This window comes from Dama dama, chromosome 12 (assembly GCF_033118175.1).
Source record: "Dama dama isolate Ldn47 chromosome 12, ASM3311817v1, whole genome shotgun sequence".
NCBI lineage: Eukaryota > Metazoa > Chordata > Mammalia > Artiodactyla > Cervidae > Dama > Dama dama.
Window position 1 is genome coordinate 67,984,108 of NC_083692.1, and position 23,045 is coordinate 68,007,152.

A 23,045-nucleotide genomic window follows, 5' to 3' on the forward strand; every position below is an offset into this window, starting at 1 on the left:
AATGTTGTTTTCCTCATTTACTACTGTACTGAGTAGAATGTAATTAGAGATACAATTAGTGATCAATACGTATGTAATTGTTGAGTCAAGGAACAGAAAAACATACAATCCCATCTTATTTTTAAATTTGCCATGCTGATAAGCCTCTGTGAAGACAATATTTGTTTTATACAACTTTTAGTACTAAGCAAGATTAAAATGGGAAAATTTCGTTCTCTAGCTTCCTCTACCTTTCTCCTCTGAGCCCCTTCCTTCAGAAGCAGTCATTCCCCTGCACCTTTGTGGTCAAGTAATTTTAACTTGGGACAGGTAAGCCTAAGAGCCTCCAAAACCAACTCTAACAACATTGAGAGTTGCAAGCAAGTACATTCTTACAATCCAAGCAAAACCCAAAAGATAGAAATTAAAACTTGTTTCAACTACGTGTCATTCAGGGAAGACTACCGAGGATCTCAGAGTGATTTGTCTTCCCAGGAAATAAGTGCAGTCTGGATCTTCTAAGAGCTTAAGGATGAATGGAGGTAAATTAGAAAGAAGAGGAAACATGAAGGAAGGGGTAGTGCTTTTTCTTATTGAAGACTACTTTCTGTAAAAGACACCACTTTCTTCAAGGAGTTCACCACCTAAAATGCATTATTAAAGAGCACGATAGACAATACAGACAGCAACATAATAATGTGTACTATAAATAAAAACACATAGAAACGTGAGCAGAGTTTTAAACATAAATGCAATAAAGTAGGGAAACACTATTTTACGTAGCTGGTAGCCCCAGATTCAAACGCTGAAAAGGAACTAACCTGGGAATGAAGACACACTGTTTCAGAAAGACTTTACTACCTTAAATGATGCTAAAAAAATTTCAACATTAACTCTTGAAAATATTCTTGAAAGAATATATATTGCTAAAGAAATACAGAAATCAGTTCAGTTCAGTTACTCAGTCTTGTCTGACTCTTTGCGACCCCATGGACTGCAGCACTCCAGGCCTCCCTGTTCATTGCCAACTCCTGGAGCTTGCCCAAACTCATTTCCATCGAGTCAGTGGTGCCATCTATCCATCTCATCCTCTGTCGTCCCCTTCTCCTCCTGCCTTCAATCTTTCCCAGCATCAGGGTCTTTCCCAGCATCCAGTGAGTCAGTTCTTTGCATCAGGTGGCCAAAGTATTGGGAGTTTCAGCCTCAGCATCAGTCCTTCCAATGAACACCCAGGACTGATCTCGTTTAGGATGGACTGGTTGGATCTCCTTGCAGTTCAAGGGACTCTCAAGAGTCTTCTCCAACATCACAGTTTAAAAGCATCAATTCTTCAGCACTCAGCTTTCTTTATAGTTCAACTCTCACGTCCATACATGACTACTAGAAAAACCAAAGCTTTGACTAGATGGACCTTTGTCGACAAAGTAATAGAGAAAAATCCTTACCTAACATGTAAAGGCTATTAAAAGCTCCATAATTACTACACACCTATAAGTGAAAATATCTGAGGCACTTCTATTACAGCCAGCTATAGGACAACATTTCTGAGGAAGTTAAAAAATTAACATTACAGTAATATGATTAAAGAGGAGTGAGGGAAGAAAACAGAAATGAAGTACAGATTTTAAAATTTTCCTTATTTAAAATTATATGATCACTTTTAAAACAAAATTTTTATTAGAAAAATAAGGACAATCTGTTTCCAATCCAGCCCATAGTAAGCTTGGAAGCCACCAATCTATGCTAACAAGTAAAAAGCTTAACAAACTAAAAAATAAACACTTCTTGGGATCAGTAATAATAGTGAGGTCACAGGGCAAACTACTGCCCCCAAACTTGAAGAGGCAGAGATTATGGAGGAGGACAGTTTATCAGATCAGAAACCTGAGAGCAGAGAGCTCTTTGGGAAACAGTGCTGGGGTAGGGAACCTGGGGTACTGATGAGCTGCTGGAGACTGAGTGAACAATTCTGAGATTAAAAATTCAGTCATCAAAATGCCCCTCCACCCACTTTTGTTAGTTTTCCCTCTTGGCACTCTAACAAGTCCTCACAGTGCATATCAGGGAAAATTCCGTCATATTTCCAGAAGAGGGAAAGAAAGCATTTTGAAACACACTGGAGCACACTGTTCTTCTTAACAAAGCTTGACTTCAGGAGAAATTATTTAACCAGAGTTTAACCTCCTAAATGGGTTTTCCTGGTGGCTCAGAAGTAAAGAATCCACCTGCCAATGCAGGAGACATAGGTTCAATCCCTGGGTCAGGAGGATCTCCTGGAGAAGGAAATGGCAACCCACTCCAGTATTCTTGCCTGGGAAATCCCATGGACAGAGGAGCCTGGTGGGTTACAGTCCATCGGGTCACAAGAGTCAGACACAACATGTTGACTGAAACAACAATAACCACCTAAAGTTGTATCAGAACCTAAATGACCTAAGGGAAGGTAAATAAATATCCAACCTCAGCCCAATTCAGCCATCTTGTCCTCCTTAAGAGGGGTGAGGGACAAACAGCATTTAAGAAGTTCACAATCCAGAGACATAGGATCACAAAAAGCTAAGTTCTGGAGACCAAATGTTCAGCAATGTGATTATAATTAACAATACTTAATTATATACTTGAAGTTTGCTAACTGTACATCTTAAATGTTCTTAACAGAAAAAAGAAAAAAGGTACCTATATGCTGTGATAGATATGTTAATTACACTGACTGCTGTGATTATTTTATAATGTATACAGATGTCAAAACACTAAGATGTACATCTTAAGTATAAACAATTTTTGTCACAGTTATAATTCAATAAAGCTGGAGCAAAAAAAGACTGAAACTTAATAACAGAACTGGGGGGCTTCCCCTGTGGCTCAACTGGCAAAGAACCTGCCTGCCAATGCAGGAGATGCAGAAGACATGGGTTCGATCCCTGGGTGGGGAAGGTCCCCTGGAGAAGGAAATGGCAATCTGCTCCAGTGTTCTTGCCTGGAAAATCCTATGGACAGAGGAGCCTGGCAGGCTACAGTCCATGTGGTCACAAGGAGTCAGACACAACTGAGTGCATGGGTGCACATGCGCTCACACACACACACACACAGTAACAGAGCTATAAAACACTTTCCTACCCATCCCCTACACACACACACATACACACACACTTTACTACATTACTAAAGGCCTATTTATAGCAGTTCTTTTCAGCCAATACATCATGTCTGGCTATCAAGAAAAAATTATAAGGCATATCATAATAAAAGGTAACAAACACAATCTAAAGAAACAAAAGATCAGAACCAGACTCAGACATGGTAGAGATGTTGGAATTACCAAACCAAGAATTTAAAACAACTGTGATTACTATGCTACAACACCAAGAATAAACCCTAAATGTTAACTATGGACTCTGGGTGATAATGATGATTGATGCGTAGGTTCATAAATTGTAACAGATGTTCCATTCTAGTGGGGGATGTTGACAACTCAGCAGTTAGGTACCTGTTTGGGCAGGGAGTGTGTGGCAAATCTGTACCTCCCCCTCAGTTTTGCTGTGAACCTCAAACTTCTCTGAAAAATAAGGTCTATCAGAAAAAAAAAAACAGAAAGCACAGTGTAGCAGTTGGATATAAAAAATACATCAAAATTAACTAGCTTTCTTACCAGTGAGTTAAGCTTTTGTAACCAGTGAGTTACAAAAAGAGCTAATCCACAACAAAAAGACATAAATGTACTAAAATTAAATGTGCAGGATCAATATAAAGAAATCTTTAAAATTCATGTTCATGGAAGAGCATAAATGACCTGAACAGATAAAAGCACATTTTATGTTTTCTAAAAGGAAAACTCAATATTACAAAGATGACAATGCTGTCTAAATTCTGTTTATCTACTGGAAATTCAGTTTAAAATATCAATGGACTTTTTTGAGAAAGAAGGTAACTTAAAAAAAAAAGTGTCTTTAGTATATTTAGAAGCCAATAACATTTAAGTGATCTTTAAAAATCTTAAGGGACTTCCCTAGCAGTCCAGTGGTTAAAACTCCACACTTCTAAGGCAAGGGGTGCAGGTTTGATCCCTGGTTGGAGAACTAAGATCTCATACATGATGTGTGGTGTGGTCAAAAAAATAAAAACAAAAACATAAGTCAGGTCATATGACTCTTGCTGAAAACTCTGCAAGACCTATATATTTCACTCATGGTAAGAGGCCAAATCCTGAAGACCCAGTTTTAGAGACATAGTCAGATAAAATGTGCATAATATACCTTAAAAAAATTCTAGAAAAATTCACAACATGCTGGATGTCATCATGGCTATTCTTTAGTAGCAGAGTTAGAGGTTACCTTTATTCTCTTCTTTTATAATCATAAAAACAACCAAAGTACCAAAATGAAACAAAACAATCCAAGCTCTAACAACATTAACAGCAAAATTTATGTAGATTTTACTATATACCCAATCTATTTGGAGTAAAGTTATTATTTTTAATTCCAACAATAACCCTGCAAAATGGTGTTAATCCTATATAACAGATATGGAAACCAAAGTTTCAAGAGGTTCAGTTCAGTTCAGTCGCTCAGTCGTGTCCGACTCTTTGCGACCCCATGAATCTCATTATGCCAGGCCTCCCTGTCCATCACCAACTCCCGGAGTTTACTCAAACTCATGCCCATCGAGTCGGTGATGCCATCCAGCCATCTCATCCTCTGTCGTCCCCTTCTCCTCCTGCCCCCAGTCCCTCCCAGCATCAGGGTCTTTTCCAATAAGTCAACTCTCCGCATGAGGTGGCCAAAGTATTGGAGTTTCAGCTTCAGCATCAGTCCTTCCGATGAACACCCAGGACTGATCTCCTTTAGGATGGACTGGTTGGATATCCTTGCAGTCCAAGGGACTCTCAAGAGTCTTCTCCAACACCACAGTTCAAAAGCATCAATTCTTTTGCGCTCAGCTTTCTTCACAGTCCAACTCTCACATCTATACATGACCAATGGAAAAACCATAGCCTTGACTAGACGAACCTTTGTTGGCAAAGTAATGTCTCTGCTTTTTAATATGCTATTCAAGAGGTTAAGTAAGCATAAATGATTTATTTATAAGTGACTGAGCAAGAATTTAAAATTCATGCTGCTGTAGTTCTTCTCTGCAATTTAAAAAACTGTGACTAGAAAGTAAAGAAAAAAGTCGCTCTTTAACCCCAGTTTCATTTATGTAAAACAAAGAATAGTATTTGGAATATTCTTTATTAATTATATTTTTCATTTTTCTACAGTTTTATCAGTCTAAATGTAGGCGTATAGCAGCTATTTAAAAAAATGATTAAAAAAAAAAAAAGATTCCATGATCTTGACTCCCCCTTCGGCAGAGAAACAAGTTTCAAATCTGTAATCGTAATTTCACAAAGTAAACATATCCACCTTGACAACACAACATGTTTATACAAAGCCTAATACCACTCCATGCCCCGCCCCCCTAAGATGTTCAGCAAAATGTTCATACCTCATGGAAACACACTAAAACTTAGGGGAGACATTTTTAAATTATGAGCAATACTGGATTTAAATCAGCATCGTGGTTCTCATACAGTGTTTTAAAAACCAAAAGAGCATGCTATTAAGCATAGTCCTCAGTGAAATTAAAAACAGGTAATGTTAAAATGAAAACAGCCATCACCAAACAAATTTTAATCATCAGACAAATTATAATCCACAAGCTTTTATTTGAAAAGATTACAGCTAAGGTGTAAAGAATACATTTCTCATTGATATTAGGAAACAGGCATCAGTTCAGTTCAGTTCAGTCGCTCAGTCGTGTCCGACTCTTTGCGATCCCGTGGACTGCAGCACACCAGGCTTCTCTGTCCATAACCAACTCCCAGAGCTTGCTCAAACTCATGTCCATCAAGTCGGTGACACCATCCAACCATCTCATCCTGTTGTCCCCTTCTTCTCCCGCCTCTAATCTTTCCCAACATCAGAGTCTTTTCCAATGAGTCAGTTCTTCGCATCAGGTGGCCAAAGTATTGGAGTTGCAGCTTCAGCATCAGTCTTTACAATGAATATTCACGGCTGATTTCCTTTAGGATTGACTGGTTTGAGCTGCTTCCAGTCCAAGGGACTCTTAAGAGTCTTCTTCAGGACTATAGTTTGAAAGCATCAATTCTTAGGTGCTTGGCCTTCTTTATTACTCAACTATCACATCCAATAGAACATGACTACTAAAAAAACCATAGCCTTGACTGTATGGACCTTTGTTGGCAAATGATGTCTCTGCGTTTTAATAAACCAAGTTAGCAATTAATTTTGGATAAGAATATAGATGATCATTATCTTCTTTGCATCTGCTTTTTACTTTTCTAAAAATTAATAAAGAACTCACCCTAAGGCTAAAAATAAACTATTTCATGCCAATATTCTGCTGCCCAGCAAGAGAAACTAAACCATGCTTTCAGAGATGCTTTTTTACTTATCCGTTGTTCCTATTAATGAAGGGATTCTGAGTAAAAGTATTACTATGCTATCAAACCCCTCTAAAGAGGCAAATCGTATATTATCTTCCAACTTAATTGGCTATCCTTTAGGAATTACTGTTTGATACCAGTTGGTATCAAGGACTCCTAAAAATAAAGAAGAGAATGATATCCCACATAAATTATTTCCCTTAACAGAGATTAGGGGAAAAAATCTGTAGTGGAAAGAACATTGAATTAACAGCCATAAAGTCAAAGTTTCCACTGAGAGTGATACAATGCAACTTCAACAGTTTGGGCAAGTTACTTTATCATTATGGTCTTAGTACCCTCTTTCAAAAAAATCAGAGATAAAGATGCTATTTAATCAAATCCCTTTCTCATTCCCAATTTCTTTGATTCTATGAATTATCCAATAGTCACAAAATTATCCCAAGTAGTCCATCATAATATCTGTCAATTACCAGTGTTTATTCTACTCTGGAACTTCTGATGTTTCTTTACAATGTATTAGTTACTTCTTCTATTACCCCTACTATTATTAACAGGCAGCTAACACTTCAGTACTTGCTATTTGCACGGTTCAATGCTTTCCATGTGTTATATTTAATCCTCAAGATAACCCTCCAAAGCAGATATAATTATTACCCTCATTTTACAGACATGATTTTAAAAAATTCCAAGATCACAAAACTGATAAGTGACAGAACTGGGCTTCCAACCTTGGCAGAATGAACTCAAAATCCCATAGGTAGGTATACAGAATAAACTTTTTCATCACACCCTCAACATGAGAACCAAGGGACACTCTGAAAGTGCAAATACATATATAACATAAACAGTGCTTTACACAGTAGGCAGCATAAAACTTGGATTTAAAACCACTTTATGATATTTATTAAATTTTATGATCTTAGGCAAGTCACTTCTCTTTGCTCACATGGAAATATGGGAAAAATAGTATCAACTCAAGAAGTTAATGCAAGAATTAGAAGCAACAGCAAAGTGTTTATTTAAGTGTGCTCAGCCAACAGATATTGTTTAATGGTTGCATAATATTACTAAAAGTATTAAGTGGCAGTATATTAAAAAGAGGCACATATAAATATTTATTAACCTAAATACTATATATTTATTTGGCATGATTTATATATAATATATAAATCTCTAAGCCATTTAGATTCTTGGACAATGAATCAGTTCACAACAGCCCCAACCCCTCATCTACCTCAACCCCTCAGCTATCTATTGAGGGGAAAAAAATACCATTGTAAACAAACAAACAAAAAATTCTCAGCATGATATCCTCTCAAAACATAAGCACATACACAAATACTACCAACGTCCACCATACTGCCTTAACCACAGTAAGCATATAATAAAATATTTTTCAAACTGTAAAGACTATTTTCTGTTTTGAAAAGCTTTCTGTTTTGAAATATTATACTATTTAATAATTTTCTTGAATATTAAGAACTAGAGTGTACCTATTTGTGCCAGAAAAGGCAAATAGTAGAAATAATGGAAATGACAAGTGTTTAAGGAAGGAACTACAGTGATACAGGAGAGCAAGTGGAAAGAATCTAGACTCTGGACTGAAAATGCCTGAGTTTATATCCCAACACATCACTTTTATCTGACCATTATGAACAAGACTTTTAACCTTCAGCTTAGCTTTCCTCGTCTGTAAAATGGGGTCTGTACCACCAGCTTCACCCCAATGCTAATAAGCACATCTGTGTGTACGAATGTGTTCAGTCGTGTCCAACTCTTTGCAACTCCATGGACTGCAGCCCACCAGGCTCCTCGTTCCACGGAATTTTCCAAGTAAGAATACTGGAGTGGGTTGCTATTTCCTACTCCAGGGGATCTTTCCTGGCCCAGGGATCAAACCTGCGTCTCTTGCATCTGCTGCACTGGTAGGTGGATTCTTTACCACTGTACCATGTGGCAAGCCCGTAAGCACACTTACGACTCAGGTAACAGTTTCTCAATATAATTCTCCAATAAAAATACAATGACTCTAAAGCTGTGGCAGGGAAAATACCAAATGAACACAGAACATATTGTGAAGACAAAGTGGAAGTGCCCGTTTGCAGTCAGCTAAGCTGACTGTGCTCTTTTCCCTGAGGGGTCTGGGGTACCACGGCTGCAGACAGCAGCCTCCTGGCATGCATGCAGCATGCTGCCTGGCTGGGATGCTCTAAGGGACCCTGGAGACAGCCCCTTCCAGTGGACACTCAGGACTGGCACAGTGTCCCCAGTCCAGGCCCCAGACAGGTATGACAATGCCTTTGGAAAGCCTAAGGGCACACCGGCAAGGATCCACACTGGTTAAGTCAAGATGTCCATGTGTGCCAAGCTACAGAACAAGAAGCAACCGACTGACGCCCTGACTGAGAACCTGGCAGCCATCACGTGAACCAAATGATCAAAGCTCACACCATTAGTACGGGAGGTGTCACCATCATCGACCTCCTGAAGCAAGAACACACCTTTGCTCTACAGTGTCGTCGCCCAAAGTGTTCAACTTCAATAATCAAGACTGGGCGTCAGATAAATGCAAACTAAAGAACATTCTACAAAATACTTGATCAGTATTCTTCAAAATAGTTTCAAAATTATGAAAGAAAGACTGAAGAACTATTCCAGATTACAGGAAACAAAGAAACGTGAATACCTGATACAACACGCAATGCTGGATTGGATCCTGAACTAGAAAAAAGGACATTAGTAGAACAACTGATAAAACTTGAAATAAGGTCTGTAGATAATATTATTATCAATGTTAATTTCCTGTTTGGCTATTTAAGATACCAACATTTTAGAAAGCCAGTTGAAGAATATATGAATATTCTTGGTACATTTTTTTCTTATCTTTTTGTAGGTCTAAAATTATTTCCAAGTAAGACTGTATACACACATGAAATTTCTGAGGAAACACAGCAATATGAGAACTACCTTATGCTTGCTTTACCAGTATCTGCCACAAACTTTTGAAAGCTCTTTAGTATACAATAGAGAAAAATTCTCAAGATTATGTAGGCTGATGGGAGACAATGACAAAACAGCATGTGTATGTAAACCCTCCAGTGCTTCTACCTTGACCTCTCTGCCCATAAAATCTATAGTTTTTAATACAATAATTAAGAAACAGAAAAATTACAGTAGGTTCATTAAGCTCATGGCAAGTTACTTAAGGAGTTTGGAACCACAAAAACGTACTTCACGTAAAATGCCCCCTTTGTCTCCCTATCAAATTTAGGCTGTTTGCACAATTTATCTATCTTTGAATAACATAGCTCATGTTCTTACACTAAAACTTGACCCAGGTGGACTAAAATATTACAAATTACTCATTTCAAAGCTCTTGCTAATCAAAGAAATGATTTTTTAAAAAGAAAAAAGTCTTTTTAAGTAAACATTTATATAATTTTATTTATATATACTAGATTTATATATATCAGATATATATATATTAGATTTATATATAAAAGATTTCACATCTTTTAAGTAAACATCAATAAATATAACTATTTATAATACATAGTCTAAAGTCATAAAAAGACTAAGTTCACAATCATCTACTCTCAGCTCTAAGTTGATAAGACACTAAATCTTTTACCTTCGTTATAAAAATTTATTTTTATTTATTTGGCTACTCCAGGTCTTAGTTGCAGCATGTAGGATTTCTACCTTCACCGTGGCATGCGGGATCTTTTTAAATTGCAGCATGCTATATCTTTAGTTCCAGCACATGAACTTAGTTGCATCATCTGGGATCTAGTTCCCTCACCAGGAATCGAACTCAGGGCTCTTGTGTTGGAAGCTTGGAGTCTTAGCCACTGGACCACCAGGGAAGTCCTTAAATCTTTTACCTTTCTTACACAGTGAAGAATCTGCCTGCAATGCCAGAGACCTGAGTTCAATCCCTGGGTTGAGAAGATCCCCTGGAGAAGGGTATGGCTACCCACTCCAGTATTCTTGCCTGGAGAAATTCACAGCTTCCCTGCGGGTTCAGATGGTAAAGCATTTGCCTGCAATACAGGAGATCTCGGTTCAGTCCCTGGGTGGGGAACATCTCCTAGAGAAGGTGCTGGCAACCCACTCCAGTGTTCTTGCCTGGAGAATCCCATGGACAGAGGAGCCTGGCAGGCTACAGTCCACTGGTTCGCAAAGAGTCAGACACGACTAAGCGACTAACAGTGCCACATTTACACACAATCTATCCTACTGTAAAAACTTCAAAGTGAACTGAAAGACAAGACTGTAGCTACTTTAATCACCAGATTACTGAACTACACTATATATAACATGTAAACATGTCTTTCCAAAATGAAGTAATTTTTACTTTCAGTGTTTTTCCTCACTCTCCTGGGACTTATCTTTTCCAGTAGCAGGGAATCAAGTCCTTCATTACCAAAGAATCAATCATCTATTTCCAGTATCAGACTGAGAACTCTGTGAAGGCAAAGACTTAGATTTTACTCATCTGTATCCCCAAAGCTTATTGGCTTAACACCAGAAAACAAAAACTTTTAGTTCCTTTCTCCAGCATATAATAAATGCTCAATTAATATTTGTTTTAATCTATTTCACTCAGAATCAATATTAATGATTGTGCCAAAGCTAAGAGCAATGTAAAAACCAGAAGAAGGACTAAATTTGAGTAGTAAGAAATGCTGCAACATCCTGATCTCCATCTGTTTGGCTGTTTCTATCAGCCTACCACTTCAACACACATGTATGACTGATCCTTATAGGGCTCACTGCACTGAAACATTAACTACTACTAAATGTGCAGCACACACATAATGAATTTGAATTAACAGACTTTTCTTTATTGAAACAGCTCTAAGTACTATTTTTACAGTACCTAAACATTTCAAGATCTGAGGTTGAGATAATATCCTACTTTGGCAAGATACACAGATAATTAAGTATATATAACTGGGTCTAGAACTTTGTCATTCAATATTAACCAAATAAACTGTCTTCTATCACTAGAATCAGAATTTTAAAATAATATTTTATCTTAACTAAGTACCTAAAGGGTAAAACAAAAAACAAAACATTTACCGAGCAACTGGCAGCAGATTACAAAGATGACTGGCTTAAAAAAAACAAAACAAAACAAAAAAAACCTCAAGAACAATACCTACAAACGCTAAAGGAAAAAATTTCATTCAGCTCAACAGATGTATACACAAAACCTACGTTGAAATCAGTATACATTCACATCCATGCCAGAATTTCATTAGCTACTTAATAGCTTACTGATGTACAGATAGTCGCTCAGGTGTGTGTGACTCTGCAACTCAAGGACTATAGCCCCCCAGGCTACTCTGTCCAAGGAATTCTCCAGGCAAGAATACGGGAGTAGACAGCCATTCCCTTCTCCAAAAGATCTTCCCAACCCAGGTCTCCTACACTGCATGCAGATTCTTTATTGTCTGAGCCACCAGGGAAGCTGACAATATTCTATTAAAAATAAACTTTAAATCAAATTTTACAATGAAATAAAGCATACTAAGCTGTTTCACATCTTAATATTTAAGAAAAAGAAAATGTGAGTAACTATTCTGAAGTTAATTATGAACTATATAGGAGATTATGTCAAATTACAAAATCCTAGAGCCAAAAATGCTAGGTGTCATCTGAACCATCTTACTCATTCTATAAATAAGAAAACTTCGGTTTTTTAAGAAATTGCTTTTTAAAGGAAGACTACACAATGGACAATGCTAACACAAAATAATATAAGGAAACAATAACCAAAACTCACTATCAAAAGCAAATAAAGGCCAAGAAACCAACGGGACAGAGGAAAAGGAAAAGAGAAGGTGAACCCATAAATAGCCATTTGGAAAGCTAAGATATCACAACAGTTCGGAGGCTGGCCGCTGAAGCCTGACCTAACGAAGTTTGAATCCTATCATTTACTAATAGGTTAGTCCTCTCATGCCTCAGTTTCCTCATCTATAAAACAGATGCAACAGTACCCAATAGGATGGATGTGGGAATTTAAAAATTTATTAATCATTTAAGCATTTAGAACAGTGTCTGCCACATAGTAAGCAAAAAACATGTTAGCAAATATCATCTGTTACAAAAATTCAGTTTTTATACCCATTCTCTCACACTGCCAGTAGGAGTACAAACTGGAACTACATGGGGACAGTTTTGTATTACCTTGTAAACTTGAAAATTTACAACATAACTTAAATCCAACTATTTTAACCCTAAATACATTAAAGAGAACCTTTAGCATATATGCATTAGAATATTGCAAAAATGTTCACAGTGGTAAACTTGTGATAGTAAATACCTAAAAATAACTCAAATATTCTTAGACAACAGACTGTCTATATTGTGGTAATGTAACACAATGGAGTATTATATGGCAGGGCAAATGAATTAAAAACTATAACAAAAAGAATGGAGACATCTTAATACATTACTGAGCATAAAAAAATCAGTTCAGGAGTTGATATATACATAAGTATATTTCTGTTGTTGTTTAGTCGTATGGATTGTAGCTGTCAGGCTCCTCTGTCCATGGGATTTTCCAGGCAAGAAAACTGGAGTGCATTGCCATTTCCTTCCAGGAGATCTTCTCAATCCAGGGACCGAACCTGTCTCCTGCATTGGCAGGCAGATTCTTTACCACTGAGCCACCAGGGAAGCCCATATTCCCTTTATAGATTTCAAAAGTAACGAGACACTGTTAGGTGTACATATATATGATAAAGGTTTTTTTTAACAGGAGATAAAGGAAATCAACCCTGAATGTTCATTGGAAGGACTGTTGCTAAAGCTCAAACTCCAATACTTTGGCCAATACTTGATGTGAAGAGCTGACTCACTGGAAAAGACCCTGATTCTGGAAAGGATTAAAGGCAAAAGGAGAAGCAGGTGGCAGAAGATGAGATAGATAGCATTGCTGACTCAATGGACATGAATGTGGGCAAACTCCTGGATATAGTGGATACAGAGAAGCCTGGCATGCTACAGTCTGTGGGATGGCAAAGTCGACCCCATGGACAACTTAGTGACTGAACAACAGCAACAAAATGATAAATACACAACACGGGATAAAGTAACCTCTAGGAAAAGGTCAAAGGAATATAACAGCAGTATGTTAGGTAGATTTTAGTTATCATCAATGTCCTGATTCTTGGATTATACTGAGTGAATACTTGTCAAGTAAATAAAAAAGTAAAAATAATAGACTACAGAGGTCCATACATAGACCAATGATGACAGTATGAACCAAGATAATCATTAGTCTAATTCTGTGCACCAAAGGTTTTTAAAAAAAGAATTGAGAGTTAATCATAATCTGCTTTGGAATGAAAGGTCAAATGAGATAATTCATGTCTGACATACAGCAAAATACTTAATACACTTCAGCTATTAATATTATCCAAAATGGAACAGTGTATCAGGATAAAATTCATATGATACATAGAATAAATCTTAGAATAAAATCCTATGATTTATAGAATAAAACACATTTCAAGATTTAAAATCTCTTCTCATACTAAACTAACCTCTTTCCCGTTTCCTAAAGTGGAAACCAAATCTAAAAAAGAAAGAAGCAGGCGTGCTACAGTCCACAGGGGTCACAAAGAGTTGGACACAACTTAGCAGCTGAACAACAACAAATAATCTTTAACTTACTATACTCTTTACATGTACCGATACCATTTAGTTCCCCAAACAGGCCCAGACACTTCAATTCTAATTCTTAGGCTTTCCTCTTCTTCCTAAAGTCTTCTAAAACCTTCCCTTTTTCTGCCTTCTCTGCTTACCTCTATTTTTTTTCTCAATCATCTAAAAAACACTTCTTTCCCTCATTGGTAAATCAAAACTCATACATACATAAATCCATTTTTATATAATTTTCATGCAAAAAGTAATTTGTGGGTAAGAAAAGAGTACTGACTTCATAAGCACAGATGCTCAGACACTAAAAGACTTGCTCTAAATGGCAAAACTGAGACTAGAATCTGAGTTTCTTTTCTTTTCTATATAGATTTCCAGATTTCATAATGTGCCAATTGGCATAATTCTGTTCTTTCTGATACAGGTAACTCACTATCTATATAAATCATATGATCTATGTGACATTTTTAGAGAAACAAATCTTAAACTTAAAATCCTTTCTATATATTTTTTGCCTTTATAAAACTTAAAAAAAAAAAAAAATAAAGTGAAAAAAGTGAAAGTGAAGTCGCTCAGTCGTGTCTGACTCTTTGCGACCCCGTGGACTGTAGCCTACCAGGCTCCTCCGTCCACGGGATTCTCCAGGCAAGAGTACTGGAGTGGGTTACCATTTCCTTCTCCAGGGGATCTTCCCAACCCAGGGATCAAACCCGGGTCTCCCACATTGGAGGCAGACGCTTTAACCTCTGAGCCATTTAACATGAGTGCAAAGAAGAAAACTTCTTCTATGAGTAATTTCCTGCTACGTTCCAAGTTTCCTACAATGTGATTGCATTCTCTTTGTACTTCAAAAAGTTTCTATTAATCTTTGCTGGATTTTTACGTTCTTACTTTTTGTTTGAAAATGGCAGCTGCTGTAATTACAGTGCACAATCATGACTTGCCCTTGAGGAACACCCTAATGTACCCTAAATGCTGCCTCTAACCAGAGTACATTTCCTCCCAGAAATGTGCCACACAAGTTAGAGGCATATAATGCCATAGGATATAAATACACAAAGACTTCACAGTTAAAAGTTTTCCTTTTTTTCCTAATATAAATGATTAAAAACATTTCATTTCATATTGAAAACACAACTCAATTATTGACTAAAATGCAATATTCTTAATATCTTTGAAATTGTTTATCAGATTTCAAAATAATAATATACTTTTTACAAGCTGCTTTGGGATACATTCCTAAATTCAGGAATGATAAATTCGGGGCACTTCAGTTAAAGAAATCTGAGATGCAATGATGTAATGCTTATTATCTATAACCTAGCTTTAGTGATTCAAACCTCAATTCCCCTACAATGCCTCACAACTCAACCCTGAAATGTACTGCCCTGAGAATCCTATACCTTTTCATATTATCTATTTTCATGAAATTATAAGCTGAACACAAATGTAAATCTTTAGTACCAATAAGAAAACACATCCTTAAAGGACAATATTCCATAAATTGCACTGCAGTTCAGAACCTGGAACTTTTAACTACAAGTGTCTTAAGCAGCATTATTTTTACACAGAATAGATAAAATATTCTATAATTCTAATCTACAGAATACAGAAATCAGCTTGTGTCATAAGTAAGTCCAAGTTGTTTTATAGAAGGTTTTGTGTGTGTGTGTATGAATGCATGTATGTATGTATGCACACTTTGTTAAAAAGTATGAAGTATTTGTTACTGTTACAGTCAAGAGTTTAAAAGCTATTGTTTTAGGGCATGGGCCTTGGAGTCTTCACCAGCTACTCAACTTTCCTAAGTCCCAGTTTTCTCACCTTTGTAACTGCAGGTAATAATAGCAATAACATTTCAAGTAGCTGTTATCAAGACTAAATCTATCAAATGATTTTAAGACAATACTGGTAGTCATTCAAACATTAGCTGTCACTTAATTACATATTGGGAGCTATGTAAAAAACCCACAAGGTACTAAAGAATAAAAATGAAATCTAAGAAATATGAGAACGCATTTACAAATAATCCACGACAGGCAAAAAATACAATTGTTTGGAAGCAACACTTCATAATTAGAATTTTTTAAAAGGCCACTTATATTCTTGGACATTAAGTATTTCACTCCTGTAAATGCATCCTAAGAAATTAATTGAACAGAAAAAAAACAAATGTATGCAGAAAAGATGCTCATTACAATTTTATTGATAAGCCAAGAGCTGGGTACCAAAATGTTCACTAACAAGAAAATACCTATGTAAACTTATGGTACAACTTGATGAACTATTATAGATGCTAAAATAATGATTACTAAAAAAGCCATGTATAAGTATAGAAATTAAGTATATTTGATGAAAATAAATAATATTCATATAAACACTATTAAAACAAATAAAAACATATTTGTATGGGACTAGAAGCAACTGAAAACTATGCTGAGTTTTGATTTTGGTTTTTTTTTTTTGTCCTCCCCAAAACAAAGTCAGTGTCTTAGTCCATCAGCTTGCAATAACAAAATACAACAGAATGGAGGCAGGTAGCTAACAGAAATTTATTTTTCACAACTCTGGAGGCTGAGAAGTTCAACAATCGAGATGCCAGCATGGTTGGATAAAGGCCTTCTTCCTGGTTCACAGCTAGGGACTTTTCACATAGTGCAAGGGACTCTGTGGAACCTCCATCCTCATGACTTAGGCACCCTCTAAAGGCCCCACACCATTGTCTCTGGGGGTTAGGAATTCAACATACAAGTTTGGTGAGGACATTCAGAGGTCAGAAGTCAGTTAAAAGGATTCAACTCAGTTTTCTTCCTACTAAAGACCTAGTTGAAATAGTGTAAAATGCAAAAATGACTAGACATTACCCAGTAATTATTTAAGTCAAACTATTTTTGTATGATGTATGCTGGGACCGAGTACACAGTATAGATTCAGACTCAACAGGACCTATATAACTTAAAACTCAACATTCAAAAAACTAAGATCATGGCGAAGAGATGGGGGGGGCGGGAATCAAAAAACAGGGACAGGCTTTATTTTCTTGGGCTCCAAAATCATTGCAGATGGTGACTACAATCATGAAATTAAAAGACAACTGCTCCTTGAAATAAAAGCTATGACCAACCTAGGCAGCATATTAAAAAGCAGAGACATACTTTGCCAACAAAGGTCCATCGAGTCAAAGCTATGGTTTTTCCAGAGGTCGTGTATGGATATGATTGGACCATAAAGAAAGCTGAGCGCTGAAGAATTGATGCTTTTGAACTGTGGTGTTGGAGAAAACTCTTCAGAATCCTTTGGACTGCAAGGAGATCAAACCAGTCAATCCTGAAGGAAATCAGTCCTGAATATTCTTTGGAAGGACTGATGCTGAAGCTGAAACTCCGATACTTTGGCCACCTGATGCAAAGAACTGACTCATTAGAAAAGACCCTGATATTGGGAAAGACTGAAGGCAGGAGGAGAAGGGGATGACAGAGGATGAGACGGTTGGATGGCATCATCGACTCGACAGACAAGAATTTGAGCAAGCTCCAGGAGCTGGTGATGGGCAGGGAAGCCTGGTGTGCTGCAGTCCATGGGGTCACGAAGAGTTGGACATGACTGAGCTGAACTGATAAAACTTAGAAGCTAAGTTTGCTCTCTCCAGAAGTATCAAGATGAGGAAAAACTGCAAAGGAAAACTCAGATGATTAAAGAGAGGCCAGCTTGTCCACTCATTCATCTACTTCTCTCCCCTTCTTTTTTGAAAAAATTGTAATACAGAGTTGAAAAAATATCTTAATTTGATAAACTACTTACTAAAGTTACTTGTTGTATTTTTTTAACTCTTACTGAGTTGATTAAGTTTTTTGGATCAAATAAAATAACTCTCAAGAGAAAAAGCATACACATTTTTCATCATATTTTTAAGCTCCTAATTTATGTTCATTTAGGACTTTGATTCACAGATAACTTCAAACTCATTCCTAAACCAAGTTTTAGTAATTACATATCTAAGGCTATTATGACACAGTATCAGAATAATAATGTTAAACATCAGGTTAAATCAAAATATAAACAAATTTTTGCTTTAGTTGTTGATGATTATAAAATGAACTAAACATAAGCTTACAGACCTTTAGCTGTCCAAATCAAAGTCAGCAGTAAACCACAGCAATAAACTTCTACTTAGATCTAGCTCATGTCACCTATTATAAGTTCCTAGTTGATTACACAGGCAAAAAATTAAAAATCTAAATCTTTAATAACCTGAAAAAAGTACTCCTCCTCCCATCTCCCATGAAAGTAGTTTCTTTCCCCCTCCATATAATTTGAAAGTTCCTTCATTCAACTCTGCAAATGATGGCTTTTTCCCACTGAAATTAGCTAATGTTGATGAAAGTGAAAGCTGTTCAGTCATATCCAACTCTTCATGACCACAGGGGACTACAGTCCATGGAATTCTCCAGTTCAGAGTACTGGAGAGGGTAGTCTTTCTCTTCTCCAGGGGATCTTCCCAACCCAGGGATCGAACCCAGGTCTCCCACATTTCAGGCATGTTCTTTACCAGCTGAGCCACAAGGGCCCAAGGATACTGGAGTGGGTAGCCTATCCCTTCTCCAATGGATCTTCCCGACCCAGGAATCAAACCCAGGTCTCCTACACTGCAGGCAGATTCTTTACCAACTAAGCTATCAGGGAAGCCAATTGTGATGGAGAGATATCAAACCTACTTATATGTATTTCCAAAATGTGCTCAGATACTAAAATTGCTTTAAAAAATATACACAATAGAGATTTATATTATTTTTTGCATGTTGGAATGTTTAAATTTTAAGTTTTTCTGAAAAACAGCTTTTTAACATTTAAACTCAAATACAATTTTTCCATCAGGTCCATAATCCTTTTCAAAAAGTAACCCTACCTTCAGGCTAAATGAAAATGTGTACTGATTTCATGAACATAGTACCTTTCTTCTCAAGAACTGAAAGTTCTTTTTAATATTCTCTTATCTCTAAGCAAAAAATGTTATGGAGGGAGAAGGGAAGGTTATGTTTTATCTTTTAACATCCCTCTGAAGTAGGGACATGTTATCCTGGTTTTACAGATGGAAAATCAAGCACAAAGGCAGGTTACATGATTTGCCAAAGTCTTAATGGGACAGTCAGGAGTAACCACAGGATTGTGTTGATTATGAATACCAAGTCAATTATAGAAATTTAGTGAATTTTGTTTCAAAAAAATCTAACCACATTAGGATTAAAGTATCCCCAAAATACAAAATGTTCTGTCAAAGACAATATAATTTATTTGGATAAAGCCCTATAGTATCAGTCAACATTTTGGTCAGTCTCTCAGAAAAATCTTTAAGTTCATGGTAAGTTCCAACTCTGGGTAATTTACTCACATGTCTAAGCTTCCTTTCTATTTCCTAATTCCCAACACCATTATTACATGAGATCCTATCATTTCTAATACTCCCAACTCCTCCAGGATAAGCCCTTCCCTTTTCTTATCCTCTATGACACCCTCCTTTTCAATTTCCAATTCCAAAACCCTTCCTCCTGTTTCTTAAAATTGCAGTGGCAGATGTCAATATTCATACTCCCATTTTAAGCAGCTCATCCCACACACTAATTAAATACAATGTCCCTGGCTCAGGATTCCTCTCCACCTCAACTTCTGATACCAACCCAGGAAACTGAACAGCCATACTGGTGAACTTTTAAAATATCCCAACAAATCCTGGTTCCTCTACTCCAACAACCTGTTTCTACTTTAATCTTCCATCATGTTACCACTCTGGAGTCTGTGTTCTTTGATCAAAATCTATCTTTTGATTTCCCCACTTGCGCTCTACTGGTTCTTTAACTTTATCAAAACTTATAGTCTCTCAAGACATTTATCACTTCTACTTGTCTACCTATCACTTTGAGCTTACTTTTTTTTCTTCAAAATCTAGTCTGGCCATGAAATATATGAGGTACTGCTGCTGCTAAGTCGCTTCAGTCGTGTCCGACTCTGTGCGACCCCACAGACAGCAGCCCACCAGGCTCCCTTGTCCCTGGGATTCTCCAGGCAAGAACACTGGAGTGGGTTGCCATTTCCTTCTCCAACGCGTGAAAGTGAAGTCGCTCAGCTGTGTCCAACTCATAGCGACCCCATGGACTTTGGCCCACCAGGCTCTTCCATCCATGGGATTTTCCAGGCAAGAGTACTGGAGTGGGGTGCCACTGCGTTCTCTGACATGAGGTACAGTGTGGTATAAATATAGTGCAATTTGAATTTCAGTTCTACCACTCACTCCCTTGCGTGGCTACAAGTAAGTTACTAAACCTCTTTTAAGTCTTGGTTATCTCAATTGTAAACTATGGATAATACTTAGTTCACATGGTCATTAGAAGGATTAAATCTAGCACAGTATCTGACCCAAGCAATAAAACAGTTTGCAAGACTCCTCTTTCCTGGGCTGTGCTCTCCCAATTAACCACCTTTCCTTATTTTTTGTTTTCTTCCTCTCCATTATCAACATCACCTCATTCAATAAATAATCTCAACTCCAAACTTCCCCCTAAATTTATGTATTCTTACTTTTTGCTGTCTCCACTTCATCACTTCCCATTTTGTCTAATTTCTCTCCTACCTCTCAAGACTTTTCTGTCTTTTATTGTCCATTCTCCCTCTCCCTTAAAAACACTCCTGATTCTCACTATTCATTTTCTATTACTATTTAACATTATCCTTGGGCAATTTTTCACTGGCTTCAACTACAGGTATACTTTGCAGATATTGTAGTTCAGTTTCAGATTACTGAAATATCTTCTATGCTTGTTTTCAGTCACCCCCCACCCCCCACCAAGCCTCTCTTCTTGGAACGCCCCTCCTCTTCCCATTGCCCTCATCTCTGGCTGACTCCTAAATACCATCTCTTTTCTGAAGGCCTCCTTCACACACAACTTCCACTCTGCAGTTCACCAAAGGTAAAATTACTTTCTTCTTAAGCCTTGAAGACTTCATAACCAGAACACTCGGCACATTTCAGAGGGATCTAGTTTCCTTGCTGGATAGTGAAAGCAGTTATCAGGTTTTACTTATCTTTGTATCCATATATATAACTCAGCAACTAAAATTCTGAAATGCTTTTACATATTATTAAAGGGACAAACCCAGAACTGATCCTGAATTCCAATCTCAAAATATCAGTGTAATTCACAACAGAACAGTGAAAGTAGTTTGGTGATTTTATGCCAAAGTTAATCATTAACATTCTGACGTGGTAAAAGTTATAACTTTGAAAAAGTAGCATCAAAATAGTCAAAGTTCACCAAATTCCATCTAAAGTTTGGTAATCCAACTACTGGATACTAAAACATTAACAAATACTGCGTATTTGTGAAAGTAATCTCTAACCAAGTGAAGAGACAAACAAAATGTGTCTAATCCTAAGTATAGTATCATTATATACTACCAACAGACAATTAAATTCTGCATTCCAAGTCATAATGGCCTTTATCGAAACTATAATACCTGTTTCACAGATAACATTTAGAAATAAAATGATAAAACTGATATTAAAATATAATTTCCAATTACTCTTAAATTTAGAAATGCTTATTCTTCACACTCTAAATATAGAAAGAAAATGCCTTCCAAAGTAATTTTAAAATTTCATATGCTAGGTAATTTCTACTGTTCAATCCTACATTTACAAGCAACATGGATGATCTATTAAATGTGGATTTCCAAAGTACAAAGAAAGTCACTCAGGATTCTTGAACTAAAAGCAATCCTAAAAAGTTGATCAAATACAACACTCATTTTAATCAGAAAAAGTAAAATTCTAGAAAGCAGAAAAATAATATAAATCCATATTTATGAACATTTATATCATAAATCTATGAAATATGGACATTCACTTCCATACTATAAGCAGAGACCAAATGACAATCTGGCATTTAAGATTGTATCATTTCTTTTCCTTATTCTTCAAATGTGACAAACTATATTGATTTTCTCATGTTGACATTCTTGCAATCTCACAATAAATCCAGTTTGACTGTGAGGCTTTGTTGTTTTTAGTTCACTGAATTGTGTTTAATTTGCTACTTTTTGAAAATTCTGTGCCAGTATCTCTCAGTATTTCCTCTCCCCCATTATTTCTTCTTTTAGAACTGTTAGCTGCATCTTGGACTGGTTCATCTTATCATCCACATTTCTTAACCTTCCTATTTTGTATCTCTATCTTTGGGTTCAGTCTTTAGGACCTCAGTCATAGCAGGAAGATTTTAACCTTTTGTGCCATGGACCTCTTTGGCAGTTCTAGTGAAGTCAATGGCCCCCTTTCTCAGAATATTAAAGACTTTAAACAAAATACGTAAGGTTACAAAATAAATCAATTATATTGAGATAATTATCAAAATATTTTAAATTTTGGTGCTTGCTTCGGCAGCACATATACTAAAATATTTTTAATTTTGGTAGAGTAGTAATGTTCCTGTATTAACATATTAAAATACAAGCTCTACCAATGGCTTAATAATTATAATAATTTCAAACTAGTGATGGTAGTAAGTGCTATTTCAAGATATCTGAAACAACTAAACAGGAAATGTACTGTATGGGGAAAAAATATGAGTCTATTGGTGTTATGCATTGAACTGCATCTCTCCAAAAAGATGTTAGGTCCTAACCGCAGTACCACAGAAAGTGACCTTATTTGGAAAGAAGGTCACCACAGATGTAATTAATTAAGAGACAGTCATAGTGGAGTTGAGTGGGCTGCTAATCCATTATGACTAGTGTCCTCATGAGAAGATGGCCATAATACACATGCAGTACTTTGTTAGACCAGCCCTGTGAAGCTAACATAGTTGCTGTCACAAGTACCTCTAACCCTGCTATGGTTGCTGGTATTTTCTTCAATTATGAATGCAGACACATTTCAGCTACAGATTAGTAAAAG

At 36.6% G+C, this 23,045-nt stretch overlaps 1 protein-coding gene and 1 non-coding gene across 2 annotated transcripts in view; one reads left to right on the plus strand and one right to left on the minus strand.

Moving 5' to 3' along the window:
- The window catches only part of SPRED1 (sprouty related EVH1 domain containing 1), a 110,761-nt gene that overhangs the window by 82,349 nt on the left and 5,367 nt on the right, over positions 1-23,045 (minus strand). The window lies entirely within an intron of this gene.
- LOC133067549 (small nucleolar RNA SNORA70) lies at positions 8,527-8,658 on the plus strand. Its single transcript, XR_009695331.1, has one exon. It is a non-coding gene; the product is annotated as a small nucleolar RNA SNORA70 (small nucleolar RNA).